Consider the following 8723-nt stretch of genomic DNA (forward strand, 5'->3'; position numbering starts at 1 on the left):
CTTTAAATGCCTCCTGAGAAAGAGTTCCATTTATTAATGTAGGTTGATGTCAAATCCATGAAAAATTTACATGCCTGCAAAGAGTTTTCTCTTGAAAGTAGTCTACGTTGTTATGCTTTCATGGGTGTTCATTGTCCACCAACTAAGAAGTAGCTTTGCAATTCCCTAACTTAGGTGGACCTCGGGTAGAAACTAACAGACAAAAGTTTCCTACAGCTGTTTGTATCCTTGGGGCATTTTGCACAACTTTTTGTAGTGAGAGGTAAAGAGTGCTACAAAGTCACTATTTAACCTGTGACGCACCACTGCTCATCTTTCTAAAAGCTCTGATTAAGTTATTTCTTTTATGAGAAAATACTTGTATTTGCTTCACATGATTGGTTTTCTATGGATGACTGCATAGATGATAAGAGGTGTGTACCCAACACCTCTATAGAGTATTCTTCAGAAATGTAATAGTTACCAAATATCTATTCACGTTATCACAGTAATGGACAACACATGCTCCACGATGTTCTGGGGTGCGCAATGGAGAGCAAGTGCATTTCAACAAAATGAAGAGGAAAGGAAGAGACGAGGCCACAAATAATACATGAATCTCTTACCCTGTGGGGTTTTGTGTGTGTGTGTGTGTGTATGAAAGGTGTTACTAATAAAATAGCTACAGACCTATTGATAAATTTTTCTAGCATTTTATTCTTGGTAGATCTGTTAATCCTCAGCATAGTTCCATTTGTATGTATGTTTGTGTTGCGTTCCTCTCTTTTCTTTTGTTGCCAAGTTTATATCTTCTAGCAAAATTCAGAGTCCCCTTTGTCTCAACTGGTGTTTGGGTGGGCTCAGAAATCTAAGGCCCTTGCACGACTGGAGACTCACACTGCCTCTGAGAAGAACGAACTGGAATGGACTTTTATCTGCTGTGAGGGAAGGGAATTTCACAGATTGTGGGTGGACAAAGATAATTTGACCCATATCTGTAACCTGAATATGAAGAAAGGGTTTTAAAAGCTTAAGAAGGTGGAAGAGTTGAAATAGATGAATATCTACTATGAAGTTAGGTACAAACTGCATATCTTTGAGTCATGAAGCTTTTAAAGTGCTTAACTGAATGAACACAGTCTTAGGATATGAATGATGAATTAACCTAAAAATTAATCTAGAAACTGCCTAAACCACTGGTTTGCTGAAGTTACTATCTCAATAGTGAGGGGTATTATCTGAGTGTAACTACAGACCTGTTTTTGAAGAGTGTAGTACCCAACAGAGAAACAAAACAAAACAACAAAACCAAACAAACCAAACAACCTACCAAAATACAATTTAATAAAAAACTTAGCTTATGGTTTTCAACTATATTGAAAATATTCAACTAGATTGAAAATATTGTCTGACATTCCCTGAACGTATGTTTTTTGAAGCCAAACCAGAGAACTGTTTCCATGGGAAACAGTGGTGTGGAGGTGCAACAACTTGGGTCAGCTGATGGAGCTGGACCTGTCAGCAATTACTGGATTGAAACATATTTGCAAAAAGGGGGGACAGTTGCTTTTTAAGGTGTGTATCCCCTATACCCGGGAAAGAATGTTAGAAGCCTTGACCTGTCTCCAAGACCACCTCCAAGAAGAATCATCTACAACAGGTGCCTGAAGCTTTGGATACAGTTACAGTTCATAATTATTCAATGCCATAATTACTTTTTGATAATTTTACAATAACAGCAGTTTGGTATAGTAATATAATAATAAGTAATGTGGTAACAGTGGAAGCTGCTAGAGAAGCTTTGGAAAGCACCACATCTGAGTGGCATTTTGGCAGTTTGTCAATCCAGACTCTCAGGATTCCAAGAAGAACTATTATTTAAGCACATAGCTGGCAGCTGGCAAGGAACGCAGAGGTTCTGTTGTTGGGTTGGAGTTTAACCAAGGTAAACAAATTGTAGCTCTATGTTCTGCAGACCCCAAAGCCACCACGGGATTCCAAGGTGTTTGAAGCCTTAAATGAGACATTCTTTGTAGCAGTGGTGTGCTGAAATGGATTCTTAATGTGCACAGATAAAGGAGGTGAACACTGAAGACAGAAACTTAGCAGAAAGGCCTGGGACAAGCAGGATAGGTCTTGGTCTGCCCACTGATCACCAAAACCAGGCAATTACTAGAGTGCGCTATTGTTTTATGAAAGCTGAAGGTCATGTTAAACAGTATGTTACATGAAAAGTCATATAATGTATTCAAATACACTTATCCCTTGGTACACTTGTTTTCTTTTTTCCTCCTCCCTTTCCCCCACCCTGTTTTTAAACCAGTAAAAACTTATTACAAGCCAGAAAATGACGGCTGACCCAAATTCTTTTCTGAGATAAACTGATCCTTCATCTACTTACACATGCCTGACAACAAGGCTTGTTATTAGTGCTGAATTTAACATTGGAAATATAAAAAAGTTTAGGTGGAGGGGAAGGTGTGGATAAATGGTAAAAGTCAGAAAAATATACAGACAGTCTTCACCTCTTAAGTGTCAGTCTATCTGCATAGTGCAGTATACTTGCAGTGACAGAATGCAGCACCTGGGGGTCCTGGTGGACGACAGGGTGACCATGAGCCGACACTGTGCCCTTGTGGCCAAGAAGGCCAATGGCATCCTGGGTTGTATTAGAAGGGGGGTGGTTAGTAGGTCGAGAGAGGTCCTCCTTCCCCTCTACTCTGCCCTGGTGAGACCTCATCTGGAATACTGTGTCCAGTTCTGGGCCCCTCAGTTTAAAAAGGACAGGGACCTGCTGGAGAGAATCCAGCGCAGGGCAACTAAGATGATTAAGGGAGTGGAGCATCTCCCTTATGAGGAAAGACTGAGGGAGCTGGGTCTCTATAGTTTGGAGAAGAGGAGATTGAGGGGTGACCTTATTAGTGTATATAAATATATAAAGGGGGAGTGTCACGAGGATGGAGCCAGGCTCTTCTCAGTGGCAAACAATGAAAGGACAAGGGGTAATGGGTACAAATTGGAACACAAGAGGTTCCACTTAAACCTGAGAAGAAACTTCTTCTCAGTGAGGGTGACGGAACACTGGAACAGGCTGCCCAGGGAGGTTGTGGAATCTCCTTGTTTCGAGACATTCAAAACCCGCCTGGACACGTTCCTGTGTAACCTTATCTAGGTGTTCCTGCTCCGGCAGGGGGATTGGACTAGATGATCTTTTGAGGTCCCTTCTAATCTCTAACATACTGTGATACTGTGATACTGTGATAAGGGACAGTTACAGGGTTTTTAATTTATTTTCTCACTTGTTTGTATAGATGCAATTTTTCCTAATGTCTGAAGTGTTCATCTGAGGATAAATAGTCGACAGTCATTTCTACAGCTCACTTCCCACACACTCACAACCCCTTTCCTGTGCTGACAAAGATATATGAATTGGGAGATACCTGATGAGCAAACTAGCAGACTGAGATGTTAAGTGCACAGTTTAAGGTAATCCCCAGCGAAGAATCAGGAATCTTTTTCTTTCGCTGGCCTCTGAAAGACATCTTAATAACCTGTGCTTTTTACAGCTAAAATGAGGCTGTGTTTCACTGCCAAAATATTCCAGTTGTCTGGACAATATTTCATACTGGAGTCTAAACAGTGGTTGCTAGTTGCAGTGTGAAATGATGTGACGAAAACAGCCATATGAACTTAGTACCTTCCCTTTCCTGATTCTTTCCTTCCCCTTCTTTCCTCTGCTTTCTGTTGCACTTAGAAACACTTGAGAGGCAAAGCTCCCTTTTATAAATCTATTACTATTGTCAGTTGTTTACAGAGGCCAACCGTTATATAGTATAGTTGAAAATACTGTCTGACATTCCCTAAATAGTAGTTTTTGTAAGTGTAACCAGAGACTTATTTCCATCGGAAATAATGGTATGGAGGTGCAACAGAATCTAAAGAGCAGTTTTGTTTACCTCTCTTTCTCTGACATGGAGACAAGCTGTCATCTACTACTTTTAAGACAATTTTCTATGACCAGCTCTTGTGATCCTCTACTTGCCAGAACTTGGTGAAAACTAGCATCACCCCTTGTCAGCAATTATCTTCCAAGGAGCACCCTCATCATCGTGTTCTGAGACACCTGGGGCTTACAGTTTTTAGGGGTCCTTGGTGAGCAGTCTGGATGTGATGAATCCAGCTTTTTCTGAAATGTGTTATTTCAGTCAGTGCTCAATTACCTGATAACATTTGGGAGGCTTGTAACTGATGTCCAGATCCCACGTTCAAACTACAAACTCGTGTTTTAGCTTGAAAAATTCTGAAGGCTGCTTCTCCTGAAAAATTGTTATCAAAAAACTTTGGGGATAACAGAGGAGAAAACCCCCCAAAAGTTACTATGGGATTGAGAACCTGCATGCCAGCTTTCAAGAATGCACCAAGCAACAACATATCAGCACCATCTGCTGCCAGCAGGGACAAACTACATGGTTCCTACATAGTGGTTTGGCCATATTTTTACACTGAGCTACAAAAATTCACTCCTATTTCTAGTGTGTAAGTGAAATAACTGAGCAATTGTCTGCATCGGTTCTATAATGAGGAGCCTAAAATGAGAGAGAAATGAAGTGAGAAAGAAATGAAGACACTTGACCAAGATGAACTTTTCATTTCACTTTGAAGAGACACGTTAGTGAGATGCTGGAAGCATTTCAGAAGAGATATGCTTACCTGTGGAAAGCTTTTCTAAAACAAAAGTCCATTGTCTAAATTTCAGTTTCAATTTTTAAATGACAACAGAGGTTTTATCTACCACATCATTTCCAGAGTACCAGGTGCTTCAACTGAAGACGAGAGCTATAAGGATATCCTTGGCGTGTTGTGTAATACCTGCCTCAAAATCCAAGTCATCCTCCTTAGCAAACATAGAGAAACTCAGATTTTCCCACTTATGCTTATTTCTGGATTTTATTTACCATTGATTTCATTTAGGGATCTACTTATTTTAAGGCTACTAACAAATATAATGTCTTGGCATGTTTTTTACTTGCTAATCAGCATTCAGACATTTTACAGAAAAGCCTTCAAATCTTTTCTTGCAACGTGTTCCTGATGTATGCATGCATAAGGTTCACAGAAAGGAATCCCTGCTTGTAACACCAGTTGCAGTGCATCATGTTATTTACTCTTTAATGGCTCACTCGGCATTAATTAATCCTAATTCTAATTCACTCAAATAAAACCTTGCTGACTGAACAACTTTTGACTTGTATTCCAGTTTACAATATAGCTCTCAGACTGCGACCTCTTTTGTCCCACTGTCGAACAAACTGTGTGGTTACAGGTTTGCTCATCTGAAATTCAGTTTTCAGTGCCATCAAAAGGTTCGTTAAGAGGCCCAGACACTGGTCTGATACATAACGGTTCAATATACTTTGCCTGAGTGTTGCTAATTCATTGAGTATTAAAGTCAGCTGGCTTTGCCATGCATGCCAGCATCTACTATTAGGGAGGGTAACTGCTGGTTGGCCATGAATGACAGTCTTGTAGGAAGAGCTCGTATTCAGTTAAACGAACAACTGAAACATTGCAAACAATCCTTTGTGGTAGTACTCTAGCAATGAATGCCTTATGTGTTGTTTGCTTTATGGAAAGCTTTAAGGTGGAGTTGAGTGACTCAGACACTTTTGTCCTGATTCTGCTTAGCTGTGTCCTTACCAGTACGAAATGAGATAATAAAATGGCACTTTTGAAATAGTTTAATTTTGATGTGCCAAAACAGGTCTATCATCTGATAAGTATTGCCTATAACTCAGGCATCAATAATCTCCTCTGTTTTGCTTACATGATGCCCTTTTTCAAATGTGATGTGTGCAGCAGCTATAGAAATAGTAATGAGTCAGACATGGGACTTTTCATGAGAAGATCTTAAGGTCCTTTCCAACCCTAACTATTCCATGATTCTATTAGATTTTTGCAGAAGATTTTTTTGTTGTTGTTCAAATGATACATTTCCAACTGAAATTCAGAAAAATCTCTCTTATATTCCTGAAACCTTAAGTGAAAAAAACTTTGAGCACATTTTTTAAAAGTGGCAGTCTGTTTCTTACTGTAAAAAGCTAACACTTTTAATGTTGATTCTCAGATCTAAAAGCTAGAAAGACAAAAAGCTTTTTCTTTTTTACGAGCTGGTTGACACTCAGCTTCTGTCACTTGAAAATCATCACCCAAAATTTTGGAACTGAAAGAAGGGCTGAAAAAAGGATGGTTCTGAACTTATTTTTTGGGGGGCAAGAAAAAAAGGAAAGAAAAAAAAATAAAGGAAGTATATGTTGTGGTAACTCCTCTTTTCACTTCCTAGCTCTCTGGATTTAACAAAACCTCGTCTTGCACAAAAAAAACACAAAAAACCATGTCCAACTTATTTCCTGACAACTCCAGTTTTCTCGGGTGACACGAGTGCCTAAGGTGTGTGCAATTCCCTTGTCACCTGCACTCCATAAACCACATATAAGCAACTTAATCTGCTGGGACAAATTGGTTGTCCACATTTTCCCCTACGACTTGTGCCTTTGCCCAACACATTGAAGCAAGCGGTTGCAGGTTGAGTGGTTGCTTCTGGTGGTGGTTAGCTTCTGCCCGATTTTGTTTCTGGAAGCCTTGGCCACCATTACACGGTGTAGAGATGCGGTGCGCCGCTTTAGATCTCTGCCTAGCCCCGTTTTCGGACAGCCGAGGCCAGTCACCTCAGCTAGGCGATTCTCCCCAGGCCTCCCTGCGAGGCCGCTGCTGAGTGCCCTTGCCCGGCTCCTCACTGTCCGCAAAACCCTCGGTGAGAAGCCAACCGACGTGAGGAGCTTTGCCCGTGGAGAGCCCTGCTCCGCTCCCCGGGCTGGGGCCGAGGCAACCCTGTGGAGGTGACCCACCGCCCCGGCGCGGCGGGCAGCAGCCGCTGGGGTGACGGCCCAGGGGCCTGTCAGTGCTCGGGAGGAGCCAGGACCGTTTGGCACCGGCCGCTGACCCGCTCCCCCCGCTCAGGGGCTGCGGGACCCGCCGCGACGGGCTCCTTTGCCGCCGCCCGCCGCCGCTCCTTGGCGCCGCCGCCAGCCCGGGCGCGCTCCGTCCCGCCGGCGGGCCGGGCCGGGCTAGGCTGGGCCGAGCCGGGCCGAGCCGCGCCGCTGGTCGCGGGTTCCCGCCTCGCGGGGCGCGTCTCAGGGTTGCTTAAAGAGCGGTGCGGGGTGTGCGTGGAGGGGCTGGCACCGCCGCATGGGCAGCAGGACCCGAGGGCTGGCGGGGCTGTGAGCGGACTTCCCCACAGGTTGCCTTCCGTACACCTGCTCTGGCCACCCGATCACATCCCGGCGGGCCCACCTCCGCCCGCAGAGAGCCACCTGGAGATCGGGTCATCTCGCCTGAGGCGGCAGCGGCGGTTGCCTCTGGCGGCCCCGGCGGAGATAAGAGTGGAAGCTGGAGAAACCGGAGCAGAGGACAGGCAGGAGGGGTGAGGATTTGCTGCTGGTAATGGTGCCCTGTGCGGAAAGTGGGGGCTGCCGGGGAGCTTGTCCTGTGGCTCCCAGCGAAGCCTTGCAAGCCGCTAGGCGGGGTGGAGGGTGATTTAAGGGAGGAGAAGCTGCGAGGCACGCGTTTGTGAAGTGTTGTGTCTCTGTGTTTCTTTCAAGGAGAAAGGGATGAGAACATTTGGAAAAGACCTGAAGCGGAGCCGGGAGCAACGCCTACAGAAAGCAGCTAAGGTAAGGGCAAGCACAAGCATTCAATGTTTGTATGCGCTGCACTAAAGAGCTCCTCTCTTTACACGTCTGGGGGAGGGAGATGTGGAAACTGTCGAAAATAAGTGATCTTCAAAAGAAACAACACAACAACCCAAGATTATAATATTTTTTTCCTATTAATCATTCTCACACTTCCTTAAATGTACCACTTTAAATGTCAGGTAAACACAAGTTATGGTAAAGTGTCATCTGTTCAGGGGAGAAATTCAAAACACCCGTGTGGGCTTCTCTCCTTTGACACTAGAGGGACTGCTTGCTGTTTAAACTGAAATGATTGAAGGGGTTGTATGGATTCACAGAGCTTTTTATTGGCATTGCACGCTGATTTGTCCACATTTAGAGGGTGGTAAATACAAAAGGGACAGAAAACCCTCTTGCATAACCAGTAGGAACATAGGTGGAAAGCCTATAAATCACCAACAACATGCTTGACAGTAAAAAAGAGGCAAAATATAGGCAGCTTGTGCCTTACGGAGTTGACAGAGATCACAAAACCTGGTGAGACAGCAGTACACAGGCTGGTGGAAATGCCAGGTGAAGGCGTAGAAGGAGTTGACCATGCTAAAAATACTGTAGCAGGCAATGAGCAGTGTGCTCTTAGATGTGACCAGAGTGTAGAAAGTAACCACCAGCATGCTGAGAATGTCACTTCAACATTTCATGTAAGTGACCCCGTGGGAAAAGCTATGTTGTTAAACTGAGCAATGACTGGGTCCTAGGAGAAGAAAATTTGGAGGGGGATGGTAAGGGAGCACTAATGACCAAAACTCAAGAGGATGTAACAGTCTGGCAGTGCGCTAGCTGGCTGTTGTGTCTGAAGTGTCAACAGCTGCTAGCTGCACTCCATATTGTTTCATTCAAAAGCATTGTGGAAAACTCAGAGGTGGCCTCCTCTTGCTATGGAACAAGCAGAACTCAATTAGCCAGTGCTTTTATGTGGCTGCTAACAACAGCATTCAGGCAAGTAAATTTTTC

Source organism: Neopsephotus bourkii, unplaced genomic scaffold, assembly GCF_033783945.1.
Source record: "Neopsephotus bourkii isolate Nb327-2 ecotype Australia unplaced genomic scaffold, CSIRO-AGI_Nbou_v1 NB_1594, whole genome shotgun sequence".
NCBI classification, from domain to species: Eukaryota; Metazoa; Chordata; class Aves; order Psittaciformes; family Psittacidae; genus Neopsephotus; species Neopsephotus bourkii.